Source organism: Nerophis lumbriciformis, linkage group LG28 (genome assembly GCF_033978685.3).
Source record: "Nerophis lumbriciformis linkage group LG28, RoL_Nlum_v2.1, whole genome shotgun sequence".
Classification (NCBI taxonomy): domain Eukaryota; kingdom Metazoa; phylum Chordata; class Actinopteri; order Syngnathiformes; family Syngnathidae; genus Nerophis; species Nerophis lumbriciformis.
In genome coordinates, this window is record NC_084575.2 from 6,752,466 (window position 1) to 6,767,893 (window position 15,428).

The 15,428-nt window shown below is 40.0% G+C and overlaps 2 protein-coding genes and 6 non-coding genes across 8 annotated transcripts in view; 2 read left to right on the forward strand and 6 right to left on the reverse strand.

Annotated features, from left to right (window-relative positions):
- The window catches only part of LOC133570664 (uncharacterized), a 192,068-nt gene that overhangs the window by 129,984 nt on the left and 46,656 nt on the right, over positions 1 to 15,428 (forward strand). The gene's annotated exons all lie outside the window — the stretch shown is intronic.
- The window catches only part of LOC140680183 (uncharacterized), a 91,727-nt gene that overhangs the window by 43,998 nt on the left and 32,301 nt on the right, over positions 1 to 15,428 (reverse strand). The window lies entirely within an intron of this gene.
- Positions 552 to 624, reverse strand: trnav-cac (transfer RNA valine (anticodon CAC)). The gene has a single exon. It is a non-coding gene; the product is annotated as a tRNA-Val (tRNA).
- On the forward strand, positions 1,159 to 1,232 carry trnan-guu (transfer RNA asparagine (anticodon GUU)). The gene has a single exon. It is a non-coding gene; the product is annotated as a tRNA-Asn (tRNA).
- Positions 3,807 to 3,879, reverse strand: trnav-cac (transfer RNA valine (anticodon CAC)). Its single transcript has one exon. It is a non-coding gene; the product is annotated as a tRNA-Val (tRNA).
- trnap-agg (transfer RNA proline (anticodon AGG)) lies at positions 5,719 to 5,790 on the reverse strand. The gene has a single exon. It is a non-coding gene; the product is annotated as a tRNA-Pro (tRNA).
- trnap-agg (transfer RNA proline (anticodon AGG)) lies at positions 8,182 to 8,253 on the reverse strand. Its single transcript has one exon. It is a non-coding gene; the product is annotated as a tRNA-Pro (tRNA).
- Positions 8,527 to 8,598, reverse strand: trnap-ugg (transfer RNA proline (anticodon UGG)). Its single transcript has one exon. It is a non-coding gene; the product is annotated as a tRNA-Pro (tRNA).

Below are 15,428 nucleotides of genomic sequence, written 5' to 3' on the forward strand. Positions count from 1 at the left end.
GTTTGTCAGGATATTCACCAGAGTAAGCATCTTGTAGTTTAATGCAGCAGAGTGGCGCAGCGGAAGCGTGCTGGGCCCATAACCCAGAGGTCGATGGATCAAAACCATCCTCTGCTATGATTTAGGTTTCAGTTGTCTATTTGACTGGTTCTTAATTTGAAAGCAAGGCCAACACTCATTCAGACTGCAGCTGTCTTCTCTAACTCTTTGGGAATTACACCTATGATTCCTGCTAAAAGAGAGGTTAAACATCTTATAAGTCAATCTAAACAGTACAGTTGCAATCCATTGAAAGCCCTGAGAATACAGTGACTTGAATGAATGAGAAATTTCACAGGTTTGTGCGTGACATTTTCATGGAACCCAGCATTCATGATGTTGAAGCCTGAGGTCTGCCTATATGAGAACCCTCTAAATTTGGTGTTGTGTGTGCTCAGCTGTACATGAGGTGGTCAGGTATGTTGCAAACTACTTTATGATGAAACACAGGACCTTGCTATCATTTATTTCCTTGCTTATTTATAGAGGTAAGAAGGAAAGTAAAAAGACCTTGTTTCCACCCTGTTTCGAACAGGGGACCTTTCGCGTGTGAGGCGAATGTGATAACCACTACACCATGGAAACTGCCGCAAGTTGCAGACCTTTATCAAAACTTACAAGTTGATTTTGGGCCAATGGAAAACATGGTGCTCGCTAGTCTTATTGCTGTTATTAGCTGCATTGCATTTCTTGCCTTTTGTGGATGTTGTTAAATCCCTTGTGCACGTAGAATGTGTTCTACTTTGTAGCATGTTTTGTCTGTCGCAGCCCGCATTTCAAACGTTCTTCCTCTTAACCGAGTTCATAAACCTATTTTCTCCACAGCCATTGGTGGTTCAGTGGTAGAATTCTCGCCTGCCACGCGGGAGACCCGGTTCCGATTCCCGGCCAATGCATTCTGTTGCTTTTATTACATATTAACTAATATTCATAAGGGACAAAAGCAATGTTTGTGACAACCGCAAGACGCAGGCATTCCACCCAAAAGGCATATTGGACTCCCTGAAGTCTGAAGCAGTGTACTTCTCGTTACGCTAATCCAAAGACAATGACATCGGGACATCGTAACATGAGATTTTATAATTTTTTTGTGCAGTAATTAATCATGTAAACCAGTAAGTCTCTGTGGCGCAATCGGTCAGCGCGTTCGGTTGTTAACTGAGAGGATGGTGGTTCAAGCCCACCCAGGGACGAAATCTTGACTCGAGCACAGGTTTTTGAGGGTTTCCTTGTACAGCCCATGTCCTTCTCTAAATTTGCAAAAAAGTTTCTAGTTAAAACGTGTGCCACGTTTGCAACATAACTTTCAAGCTGATTCCCGGCAAATAAATTCTGTTGCTTTTATTACATTTTAACTAATATTCATTAGGGACAAAAGCAATGTTTGTGAAAACCGCAAGACGCAGGCATTCCACCCAAAGGGCATATTGGACTCACCGAAGGCTGAATCAGTATACTTCTAGTTACGCCCTGTACAGCCCATGTCCTTCTCTAAATTTGCAAAAAAGTTTCTAGTTAAAACGTGTGCCACGTTTGCAACATAACTTTCAAGCCATTCTTGTTTAAACTAATGTAAATTACTGATAATCAATGCTATCGCCTCATATTGGCTATTATTAATTCAGTGTAGCATGTTTGGTCCGTCGCAGCCCGCATTTCAAACGTTCTTCCTCTTAACTGAGTTCATAAATCTCTTTTACTCCACAGGCATTGGTGGTTTAGTGGTAGAATTCTCGCCTGCCACGCGGGAGACCCGGGTCAGATTCCCGGCCAATGCATTCTGTTGCTTTTATTACATTTTAACTAATATTCATAATGGTCAAAAACAATGTTTGTGACAACCGCAAGACGCAGGCATTCCACCCAAAAGGCATATTGGACTCACCGAAGGCTGAATCAGTATACTTCTAGTTACGCCCATCCAATCACAATGACAATCGGTCAGCGCGTTCGGCTGTTAACTGAGAAGATGGCGGTTCAAGCCCACCCAGGGACGAAATCTTGACTCGACGACAGGTGTTTGAGGGTTTTCTTGTACAGTCCATGTCCTTCTCTAAATTTGCAAAAAAGTTTCTAGTTAAAACGTGTGCCACGTTTGCAACATAACTTTCAAGTCATTCTTGTTTAAATTAATGTAAAATACTGATAATCAATGCTATCGCCTCATATTGGCTATCATTAAATCAGTGTAGCATGTTTGGTCCGTCGCAGCCCGCATTTCAAACGTTCTTCCTCTTAACCGAGTTCATTAATCTCTTTTACTCCACAGGCATTGGTGGTTCAGTGGTAGAATTTTCGCCTGCCACGCGGGATACCCGGGTCGGATTTCCGGCCAATGCATTTTTTTGCTTTTATTACATTTTAACTAATATTCATAAGGGACAAAAACAATGTTTGTGACAACCGCAAGACGCAGGAATTCCACCCAAAAGGCATATTGGACTCACCGAAGGCTGAATCAGTATACTTCTAGTTACGCCCATCCAAAGACAATGACAATCGGTCAGCACGTTCGGCTGTTAACTGAGATGATGGTGGTTCAAGCCCACCCAGGGACAAAATCTTGACGCGAGCACGAGGGTTTGAGGGTTTTCTTGTACAGTCCATGTCCTTCTCTAATTTTACAAAAAAGTTTCTAGTTAAAACGTTTGCAACATAACTTTCAAGCCATGCTTGTTTAAACTAATGTAAATTACTGATAATCAATGCTATCGCCTCAAATTGGCTATCATCAATTCAGTGTAGGGTTATAGACATCGTGTTGAAATCCCATGCTGTTCCAGGCGCTGTAGCTGTCAGTCAAGGTGCCTGTTTGTTAAATAGTAGATGTTGGGCTCAAATCCCGTCAGTGTCTTGACTTTTTTTTTTGTAACACTTTCTCAGTTTGTTTTCAGACCACATGAATGCAAGCCAAATTCTATTCGTTTTGAATAAAATCCCAATGGATCCACAGAGTTTGATGTTTACTGCAATGTTTTCTTCCAAAAAATGCCATTTTAAATGTGGATTGAGTTGCCTATCGCCTCATTTTTGAGCCAATGTCCTTCTCTAAATTTGCCAAAAAGTTTCTAGTTAAAACGTGTGCCACGTTTGCAACATAACTTTCAACTTACTGCAATGTTTTCTTCAAAAAAATGCCATTTTAAATGTGGATTGAACCAGGACTCAGAAAGAAACCCTACTTTGGGTGGGTTCCAAATCACTTTGTTACAAGTAGTTTGTCTGGATATTCACCAGAGTAAGCATTTAGTAGTTTAAGACAGCAGAGTGGCCCAGCGGAAGCGTGCTGGGCCCATAACCCAGAGGTCGATGAATCGAAACCATCCTCTGCTATGATTTAGGTTTCAGGTGACTATTTGACTGGTTCTTAATTTGAAAGCAAGGCCAACACTCATTCAGACTGCAGCTGTCTTCTCTAACTCTTTGGGAATTACACCTATGATTCCTGCTAAAAGAGAGGTTAAACATCTTATAAGTCAATCCAAACAGTACAGTTGCAATCCATTGAAAGCCCTGAGAATACAGTGACTTGAATGAATGAGAAATTTCACAGGTTTGTGCGTGACATTTTCATGGAACCCAGCATTCATGATGTTGAAGCCTGAGGTCTGCCTATATGAGAACCCTCTAAATTTGGTGTCGTGTGTGCTCGGCTGTACATGAGGTGGTCAGCTATGTTGCAAACTAATTTATGATGAAACACAGGACCTTGCTATCATTTATTTCCTTGCTTATTTATAGAGGTAAGAAGGAAAGTAAAAAGACTTTGTTTCCACCCTGTTTCGAACAGGGGACCTTTCGCGTGTGAGGCGAATGTGATAACCACTACACCATGGAAACTGCTGCAGGTTGCAGACCTATATCAACACTTACAAGTTGATTTTCGGCCAATGGAAAACATGGTGCTAGCTAGTCTTATTGCTGTTATTAGCTGCATTGCATTTCTTACCTTTTGTGGATGTTGTTAAATCCCTTGTGCATGTAGAATGTGTTCTACTTTGTAGCATGTTTTGTCTGTCGCAGCCCGCATTTCAAACGTTCTTCCTCTTAACCGAGTTTAGAAAACTCTGTTACAGCACAGGCATTGGTGGTTCAGTGGTAGAATTCTCGCCTGCCACGCGGGAGACCCGGGTCCGATTCCAGGCCAATGCATTCTGTTGCTTTTATTACATTTTAACTAATATTCATTAGGGACAAAAGCAATGTTTGTGACAACCGCAAGACGCAGGCATTCCACCCAAAAGGGATATATTGCACTCACCGAAGACTGAAGCAGTGTACTTCTCGTTACGCTAATCCAAAGACAATGACATCAGGACATCGTAACATGAGATTTTATAATTTTTTGGGGAGTAATGAATCATGTAAACCAGTAAGTCTCTGTGGCGCAATCGGTCAGCGCGTTTGGCTAGTTAAAACGTGTGCCACGTTTGCAACATAACTTTCAGCCATTCTTGTTTAAACTAATGTAAATTATTGATAATCAATGCTATCGCCTCATATTGGCTATCATTAATTCAGTGTAGCATGTTTGGTCCGTCGCAGCCCGCATTTCAAACGTTCTTCCTCTTAACCGAGTTCATAAATCTCTTTTACTCCACAGGCATTGGTGGTTCAGTGGTAGAATTTTCGCCTGCCACGCGGGAGACCCAGTCCGATTCCCTGCCAATGCATTCTGTTGCTTTTATTACATTTTAACTAATATTCATAAGGGACAAAAGCAATGTTTGTGACAACCGCAAAACGCAGGCATTCCACCCAAAGGGCATATTGGACTCACCGAAGGCTGAATCAGTATACTTCTAGTTACGCCCATCCAAAGACAATGACAATCGGTCAGCGCGTTCAGCTGTTAACTGAGAGGATAGTGGTTCAAGCCCACCCAGGGACGAAATCTTGACGCGAGCACGAGGGTTTGAGGGTTTTCTTGTACAGCCCATGTCCTTCTCTAAATTTGCAAAAAAGTTTCTATTTAAAACGTTTGCAACATAACTTTCAAGCCATGCTTGTTTAAACTAATGTAAATTACTGATAATCAATGCTATCGCCTCAAATTGGCTATCATTAATTCAGTGTAGGGTTATAGACATCTTGTTGAAATCCCATGCTGTTCAAGGCGCTGTAGCTGTCAGTCAAGGTGCCTGTTTGTTACATAGGAGATGTTGGGCTCAAATCCCGTCAGTGTCTTGAAGTTTTTTCTGTAACACTTTCTCAGTTTGTTTTCAAAACACAAAATGAATGCAAGCCAAATTTTAACAGGGACATCATTCTGAAACTGGGTTGGTATATTGCACTTTTACCACTAATTTAAAGGTATGGCTATTTTCATGCAAAAAAGAACTAAAGGTTACAAGCTCTGGACCTTTTGCACCCTAAGCGAGAATCATACGACTCGACCAACATAAACCGCAAAAACATGTTTCAACAAAAAGTCTTACAAATTGTAAGATTTTAACAGGGAAATCATTCTGAAACTGTGTTAGTATATTGCACTTTTACCACTAATTTAAAGGTATGGCTATTTTCCTGCAAAAAAGAACTAAGGGTTACAAGCTCTGTCCTAAAACAATTAAAGGTTGTAAATTGAGCCACCACTGTATTTGATTTTATACATTTTCATTGATCCCTTCATTGTGTGCAGTTTGGAAAATTGAGCTAAGACTTTTAAATCACTGTTAAGGGCTTGTCCAGGAATTGAACCCGGGACCTCTCGCACCCTAAGCGAGAATCATACCACTAGACCAACAAGCCCTACGGCAACAGTTACCAAATTCTCAAAAAAGTTTATATTTTATCTGGGGAAACAACCTGTAACTGCACTTTTATTAACATAAATTTTGATTCACTACAATTTTCATGCATAAATGAACAAGAGCTTTTTCAGTAATTGAACCCCAGACCTCAGGCGAGAATCAAACAACTAGACCAACAAGTTCTGACTTGTCATTTTGCAAGAATCTCAATAAATGTGACATGTTGATAGGGAACAATCTAAAACTAGGTTAGTATATTGCACTTTTACCACTAATTTAAAGGTATGGCTATTTTCCTGCAAAAAAGAACTAAGGGTTACAAGCTCTGTCCTAAAACAATTAGAGCTTGTAAATTGAGCTACCACTGTATTTGATTTTATACATTTTCGTTGATCCCTTGAGTGTGTGCAGTTTGGAAAATTAAGTTAAGAGTTTTAAATCTCTGTGAAGGGCTTGTCCAGGAATTATACACGGGATCTCTCGCACCCTAAGCGAGAATCATACCAATAGACCATCAAGCCCTATGGCAATTGTTAACAAATTCTCAAAAAAGTTTATATTTTATCTAGGGCGATAACCTGTAACTGCAATTTTATTAACAAAAATTTTGATTCACTACAATTTTCATGCATAAATGAACAAGAGCTTTTTCAGTAATTGAACCCCAGACCTCAGGCGAGAATCATACGACTAGACCAACAAGCTCTGACTTGTGATTTTGCAAAAATCTCAATAAATGTGACATGTTGATAGGGAACACAATCTAAAGCTATAGGTTAGTATAATACACGTTTACCACTAATTTAAAGAATTGGATATTTTCCTGCAAAAAAGAACTAAGGGTTACAAGCTCTGTCCTAAAACAATTAGAACTAGAAAATTGAGGTATCACTGCATTTTTTAAAATTATTTTCATTGATCCCTTGAGTGTTTGCAGTTTGGAAAATTGAGCTGAGGGTTCAAAAGCACTGTTAAGGGCTTGTCCGGGAATTGAACCAGGGACCTCTCGCACCCTAAGCGAGAATCATACGACTAGACCAGGGGTCGGCAACCCGCAACTCCGGAGCCGCATGCGGCTCTTTGATCACTCTGATGCGGCTCAGCAGCTTACTTGCTGAACCCCCCGATTTTCCTGGGAGATTTCCGGATTCCGGTACCTCTCGCAGAAAACTCCCGGGATTAATATTCTCCAATTTTCACCCTAACAATAATAATAAGGGCGTGCCATGTTGGTACAGCATTTAGCGCCCTCTACAATCTGTACAAACAGCGTGTGCCAGCCCAGCCCTTTGTTGTATGCATCTTCTACTTGCACACGCAAGTGACAGCAAGGCATACTTAGTCAACAGCCACACAGGTTACACTGACGGTGGCGGTATAAAAAACTTTAACACTCTTACTAATAATGCGCCACACTGTGAACCCACACCAAACAAGAATGATAAACACATTTCGGGAGAACATCTGCACCGTAAAACAACATAAACACAACAGAACAAATACCCAGAATCCCATGCAGCCCTAACTCTTCCGGGCTACATTATACACCCCTGCTACCACCAAACCCCGCCCCCACCCCAACCCTGCTCCCCCACACATCAGTTGCCCTGAAATTCGTAGTCTGACGGAAAAATCGGGAGGGTTGAAAAGTATGACGCTGTCAAGCGCCATTCATATAAAACTGGCGGGCCGCGCTAACAAACATTCAATTTTCATATTAAGGTGATGGCTGCGTGTCTGAGACCCTTGGTTTATACATAGCACAAAGCAAAAAAAACAACTTTGTATGCAGTGTTATTTCATTCTAAATTTCAAAAGGTTTTTGTGGCTCCCATTGTTTTCTTTAATTTGTGAAACTGGTCAAAATGGCTCTTTGAGTGGTAAAGGTTGCCGACCCCTGGACTAGACCAACAAGCCCCGAAAAAACAAGTTTCATCAAAAATGTTCATGAATTGTGAGATTTTAACAGGGAAATCATTCTGAAACTGGGTTAGTATATTGCACTTTTACCACTAATTTAAAGGTATGGCTATTTCCATGCAAAAAAGAACTAAAGGTTACAAGCTCTGGACCTTTTGCACCCTAAGCGAGAATCATACGACTCGACCAACATAAACCGCAAAAACATGTTTCAACAAAAAGTCTTACAAATTGTGAGATTTTAACAGGGAAATCATTCTGAAACTGGGTTAGTATATTGCACGTTTACCACTAATTTAAAGGTATGGCTATTTTCCTGCAAAAAAGAACTAAGTGTTACAAGCTCTGTCCTAAAACAATTAGAGCTCGTAAATTGAGCTACCACTGTATTTGATTTTATACATTTTCATTGATCCCTTCATTGTGTGCAGTTTGGAAAATTGAGCTAAGAGTTTTAAAACACTGTTAAGGGCTTGTCCAGGAATTGAACCCGGGACCTCTCGCACCCTAAGCGAGAATCATACCACTAGACCAACAAGCCCCGAAAAATCAACTTTCATCAAAAATGTTCATGAATTGTGAGATTTTAACAGGGAAATCATTCTGAAACTGGGTTAGTATATTGCACTTTTACCACTAATTTAAAGGTATGGCTATTTTCCTGCAAAAAAGAACTAAGGGTTACAAGCTCTGTCCTAAAACAATTAGAGCTTGTAAATTGAGCTACCACTGTATTTGATTTTATACATTTTCATTGATCCCTTCATTGTGTGCAGTTTGGAAAATTAAGCTAAGAGTTTTAAATCACTGCTAAGGGCTTGTCCGGGAATTGAACCCGGGACCTCTCGCACCCAAAGCGAGAATCATACCACTAGACCAACAAGCCCCAAAAAATATAATTTTAGATACAAATCTCATGAATTGTGAGATTTTAACAGGGAAATCATTCTGAAACTGGCTTAGTATATTGCACTTTTACCACTAATTTAAATGTATGGCAATTTTCCTGCAAAAAAGAACTAAGGGTTACAAGCGCTTTCCTAAAACAATTAGAGCTTGTAAATTGAGCTACCACTGTATTTGATTTTATACATTTTCATTGTTCCTTGAGTGTGTGCAGTTTGGAAAATTCAGCGAAGCGTTTTAAATCACTGTTTAGGGCTTCACCGTGAATTGAACCCGGGACCTCTCGCACCCTAAGCGAGAATCATACCACTAGACCAACAAGCCCCCAAAAAAATCAACTTTCATCAAAAATGTTCATGAATTGTGAGATTTTAACAGGGAAATCATTCTGAAACTGGGTTAGTATATTGCACTTTTACCACTAATTTAAAAGTATGGCTATTTTCCTGCAAAAAAGAACTAAGGGTTACCAGCTCTGTCCTAAAACAAATAGAGCTCGTAAATTGAGCTACCACTGTATTTGATTTTATACATTTTCATTGATCCCTTCATTGTGTGCAGTTTGGAAAATTAAGCTAAGAGTTTTAAATCACTGTTAAGGGCTTGTCCAGGAATTGAACCTGGGACCTTACGCACCCTAAACAAGAATCATACCACTAGACCAACAAGCCCCAAAAATTATCATTTTAGATAAAAATCTCATGAATTGTGAGATTTTAACAAGGAAATCATTCTGAAATTGTGTTATTATATTGCACTTTTACCACTAATTTAAAGGGGAACATTATCACCAGACCTCTGTAAGCGTCAATATATACCTTGATGTTGCAGAAAAAAGACCATATAATTTTTTGACCGATTTCCGAACTCTAAATGGGTGAATTTTGGCGAATTAAACGCCTTTCTAATATTCGCTCTCGGAGCGATGACGTCACAACGTGACGTCACATCGGGAAGCAATCCGCCATTTTCTCACTTTCGTCGGTGTGTTGTCGGAGGGTGTAACAACACGAACAGGGACGGATTCAAGTTGCACCAGTGGCCCAAAGATGTGAAAGTGGCAAGAAATTGGACGAAATTTGTTCAAAATACGAGGCTGTGGGGAAAGCCGACGAAATGGTCAGTCGTTTGTTCCGCACACTTTACCGACGAAAGCTATGCTACGACAGAGATGGCAAGAATGTGTGGATATCCTGCGACACTCAAAGCAGATGCATTTCCAGCGATAAAGTCAAAGAAATCTGTCGCCAGACCCCCATTGAATCTGCCGGAGTGTGTGAGCTATTCAGGGACAAAGGCCCTCGGTAGCACGGCAAGCAATGGCGGCAGTTTGTTCCCGCAGACGAGCGAGCTAAACCCCCTGGATGTCTTGGCTCACACCGTCCCTTATGCCACCGAAGATGATCAAGAGAAGAATATCGACCCTAGCTTCCCTGGCCTGCTGACATCAACTCCAAAACTGGACAGATCAGCTTTCAGGAAAAAAGAGCGGATGAGGGTATGTCTACAGAATATATTAATTGATGAAAACTTTATTCATTACTCGCGGTTTTACGTAAATTATTATACATAAACTGTGTTTGCCAATAATTTAGCTTAACAATATTTATTTTTTTCAATCATTCGAGTACATTCGGGTAGTCTTGTGTAATGCAGTATTTTGTGTCTATTTAGGAATGGTTAACCTGAGTGCTGAAATCGTGGAAAAATATATGTTCTTAGCGCGCCTGAAATGGGCTGTCTGCACTCTCAAAGTGCATGTTGTTGCCAAATGTATTTCATATGCTGTAAACCTAGTTCATAGTTGTTAGTTTCCTTTAATGCCAAACAAACACATACCAATCGTTGGTTAGAAGGCGATCGCCGAATTCGTCCTCGCTTTCTCCCGTGTCGCTGGCTGTCGTGTCGTTTTCGTCGGTTTCGCTTGCATACGGTTCAAACCGATATGGCTCAATAGCTTCAGTTTCTTCTTCAATTTCGTTTTTGCTACCTGCCTCCACACTACAACCATCCGTTTCAATACATGCGTAATCTGTTGAATCGCTTAAGCCGCTGAAATCCGAGTCTGAATCCGAGCTAATGTCGCTATAGCTTGCTGTTCTATCCGCCATGTTTGTTTGTATTGGCATCACTATGTGACGTCACAGGAAAATGGACGGGTGTATACAACGATGGTTAAAATCAGGCACATTGAAGCTTTTTTAGGGATATTGCGTGCTGGGTAGAATTTTGAAAAAAACTTCGAAAAATAAAATTAGCCACAGGGAACTGATTTTTAATGGTTTTAACCCTTCTGAAATTGTGATAATGTTCCCCTTTAAGTGTTTTTAAATCCCTGCAGCTTCCATGACTGTTACACACTTGTGTCTACTGGCCTGATACTTAAACCTGAACATCTTATCACACACAGTGCAACTAAACGGTTTCTCTCCAGTGTTTGTTCTCATGTGTGTGGTCATGCTTTGCTTTCTGGAGAAACTCATCTTACAAACAGAGCAAGCAAAAGGTTTCTCTCCAGTGTGTGTTCTCATGTGTCTGGTCATGATTTGCTTTCTGGAGAAACTCTTCTTACAAACATAGCAAGTAAAAGGTTTCTCCCCAATGTGTGTTCTCATGTGTAATAAAAGTTCCTTTTTAGTGTTGAATCTTTTAGCACAAGCTGAGTGTCAGGTTCAAACACTTATGACATATATTCATCAGACAAGAAGCAAGGAATCATGCAGAGACAGAGTTCAATTTAGCTCATGAGGAGAACACATGGAGCTGCACACTTAGTCACAGTCTTGCCCTACGCTCTAAGGTTCAGCTCCCGCGTCCCTCTATTTATTCAAGAGTTCCACAGTCAACATCACTGAGGCCGCCTCTAAAAAGAGTGGTCACATATTTTATGCAAAGCAGGTCCAGGACGCACAATACGTGACAGAATGTGGTGGGGGCCTTGTGATTTCGCCTTGTCTCCGCTTTGTCTGCATGTTGTCATCTTATCTTCATTGAGGTCCTTAAAGTCTCTGCTTCGTCTGCGTGTTGTCGTCTTATCTTCGTTGAGGTCCTTGGCTGTTAGCGGGCTAAAACAAAGATAACATCTGTGGCTGAGGCCACCCCTCAGACAAGAAGTTTTTGTCCTTGCACAAATAGAAAAGTCTAACTTAAGCACAATAACTAATAACTAAAGCAACAGACTTTAAGGATACTAAAGTCAGTGTGATAATATATACATAATTATTCTAACACTGAGCAAGCAAAAGGTTTCTTTTCAGTGTGTGTTCTCATGTGTAATATAATTTTCTTCTTAGTGTTGAATCTTTTAGCACAAGCTGAGCAAGCAAAAGGTTTCTCTCCAGTGTGTGTTCTCATGTGTATGGTCATGTCACCCTTTCTGGAGAAATTCTTATTACAAACAGAGCAAGTAAAAGGTTTCTCTCCAGTGTGTGTTCTCATGTGTGTAGTCATGTGTTCCTTTCTGGAGAAACTCTTCTTACAAACAGAGCAAGTAAAAGGTTTCTCACCTGAGTGTGTTCTCATGTGTAATATAATTTTCTTCTTAGTGTTGAATCTTTTAGCACAAGCTGAGCAAGCAAAAGGTTTCTCTCCAGTGTGTGTTCTCATGTGTATGGTCATGTCACCCTTTCTGGAGAAACTCTTCTTACAAACAGAGCAAGTATAAGGTTTCTCTCCAGTGTGTGTTCTCATGTGTGTGGTCATGTGTTCTTTTCTGGAGAAACTCTTCTTACAAACAGAGCAAGAAAAAGGTTTCTCACCTGTGTGTGTTCTCATGTGTAACATCATTTCAATCTTAGTGTTGAATCTTTTAGCGCAAGCTGAGCAAGCAAAAGGTTTCTCTCCAGTGTGTGTTCTCATGTGTAATATACTTTTCTTTTTAGTGTTGAATCTTTTAGCACAAGCTGAGCAAGCAAAAGGTTTCTCTCCAGTGTGTGTTCCCATGTGTATGGTCATGTCACCCTTTCTGGAGAAACTCTTCTTACAAACAGAGCAAGTAAAAGGTTTCTCTCCAGTGTGTGTTCTCATATGTGTGGTCATGTGTTCCTTTCTGGAGAAAATCTTCTTACAAACAGAGCAAGCAAAGGGTTTCTCACCTGTGTGTGTCCTCATGTGTAATATCATTTCCTTCTTAGTGTTGAATCTTTTAGCACAAGCTGAGCAAACAAAAGGTCTCTCTCCAGTGTGTGTTCTCATGTGTCTGGTCATGTGTTCCTTTCTGGAGAAACTCTTCTTACAAACGGCGCAAGTAAAAGGTTTACCACCTGTGTGTGTTCTCACATGTAATATAAGTTCCTTCTTAGTGTTGAAACTTTCAGCACAAGCTGAGCAAGCAAAAGGTTTCTCTCCAGTGTGTGTTCTCATGTGTGTGGTCATGTCACCCTTTCTGGAGAAACTCTTCTTACAAACAGAGCAAGTAAAAGGTTTCTCACCTGTGTGTGTTCTCGTGTGTGTGATCATGACTTTCTTAGTGTTGAATCTTTTAGCACAAGCTGAGCAAGCATAAGGTTTCTCTCCAGTGTGTGTTCTCTTGTGTGTGGTCATGTCACCCTTTCTGGAGAAACTCTTCTTACAAACAGAGCAAGTAAAAGGTTTCTCTCCAGTGTGTGTTCTCATGTGTGTGGTCATGTGTTCCTTTCTGGAGAAACTCTTCTTACAAACAGAGCAAGCAAAAGATTGCTCACCTGTGTGTGTTCTCATGTGTAATATCATTTCCTTCTTAGTGTTGAATCTTTTAGCACAAGCTGAGCAAACAAAAGGTCTCTCTCCAGTGTGTGTTCTCATGTGTCTGGTCATGTGTTCCTTTCTGGAGAAACTCTTCTTACAAACGGCGCAAGTAAAAGGTTTACCACCTGTGTGTGTTCTCACATGTAATATAAGTTCCTTCTTAGTGTTGAAACTTTCAGCACAAGCTGAGCAAGCAAAAGGTTTCTCTCCAGTGTGTGTTCTCATGTGTGTGGTCATGTCACCCTTTCTGGAGAAACTCTTCTTACAAACAGAGCAAGTAAAAGGTTTCTCACCTGTGTGTGTTCTCATGTGTGTGATCATGACTTTCTTAGTGTTGAATCTTTTAGCACAAGCTGAGCAAGCATAAGGTTTCTCTCCAGTGTGTGTTCTCATGTGTGTGGTCATGTCACCCTTTCTGGAGAAACTCTTCTTACAAACAGAGCAAGCAAAAGATTGCTCACCTGTGTGTGTTCTCATGTGTAATATCATTTCCTTCTTAGTTTTGAATCTTTTAGCACAAGCTGAGCAAGCAAAAGGTTTCTCTCCAGTATGTGTTCTCATGTGTCTTGTAAAATGACTCTTCTGTCTAAATGATTTCCCACATTCAGAGCAGTCAAAGTGTTTGTTGTTAGTGTGATGTCTCGTATCACCTTTAGAGTCATTTTTACTCTCCAAAGGTTTTTGGATGTGGTCACTGTGATCAGAAGAGTGTGACATCATGTGGTCCATGTCTGACAGTGGAGCAAAGATGCTGTCTGGTTCTGACTTGATATCTTCACAATGCTCTCCATCAGCTTCTGTGATGTGTTGACTTACAAGCTCCGCCCCTCTGTTCTCCTCACTTTGACTGTGATGAAGCTGTAAGGACTGAGCTTCATCTTCATCATGAAGCTGCTCCTCTTTAATGTGGGAGGGGGCCTGTAGCTCCTTCTGTCTCACACTGGTGTGCCACTCCTCTTCATGACTCCCCGCTGACACCCGCTGGACGTCTGCAGAACAAATGAGGTGTTACTGTATTGAAGTTTGCAGTATTCAAACTATTGACATGTGAGCTAGGCCAAATAGACAGTGATGGGCAAGCTACCTGGACAATGTAGTAAGCTAAGCTACAAGTTACTCTCAATTAAATGGAGCTAAGCTATACTCTCAATTAAATGTAGCTAAGCTATACACTGCAAAAGTAGCTTGCCACATCAAATATATATATATATATATATATATATATATATATATATATATCTATATATATATATATATATATATATATATATATATATATATATATATTGGCCCACATGTATAATATCAATGTTTATGTTGTCCATGGAAAGAAGTTAGTAAGAAGCAAAAGAAAAACAACCAACCATGGATGACAAAAGGACTGAAAAATGCTTGTCACAAAAAAAAGACATTATATGGAATATTAATAACACAGACATCTATAGAGGCAGAAAATAAGTATAATAAATATAAAAACAAGCTAATTGGTATACTAGGAACATGTAAGAAGGAATACTACAGACAATTATTAAAGAAGAACAGAAACAACATGAGAGCAACATGGGGCATCCTAAATAGCATCATTAAAAATGCTGCTAAGAAAGATTACCCCCAGTACTTTCTACATGGAAATACAAAAAATGACAATATGAACCAAATAGTTGAACGTTTTAGTGATTACTTTGTTAATATCAGAAACAATGTGGAACAAATATTTCCAAATGCAGATGATGGATCAGTTGAGGACTTGAGTGAGCTCATAGACAGAAATCCCAATTCCATGTTTCTTAAGAACGTGACTAAAGAAGAAATAATCAAAATTGTAAAACATTGTAAATCCAAGACCTCAACCGACTGTCATGGAATAGATATGGTAACCATAAAAAGGTTATAGAAGACATTTCAGAACCTCTGACATATATCAGCAACGTATCATTTCTAACCCGCAAATTCCCTGACAAAATGAAAATTGCAAAAGTCGTACCAATTTATAAGAATGGAGACATACACCAGTTTACTAACTACACACCAGAATTCACAGCAAATATCTCAACATGGATAGCATTAATCCAAATAACAAAAGAA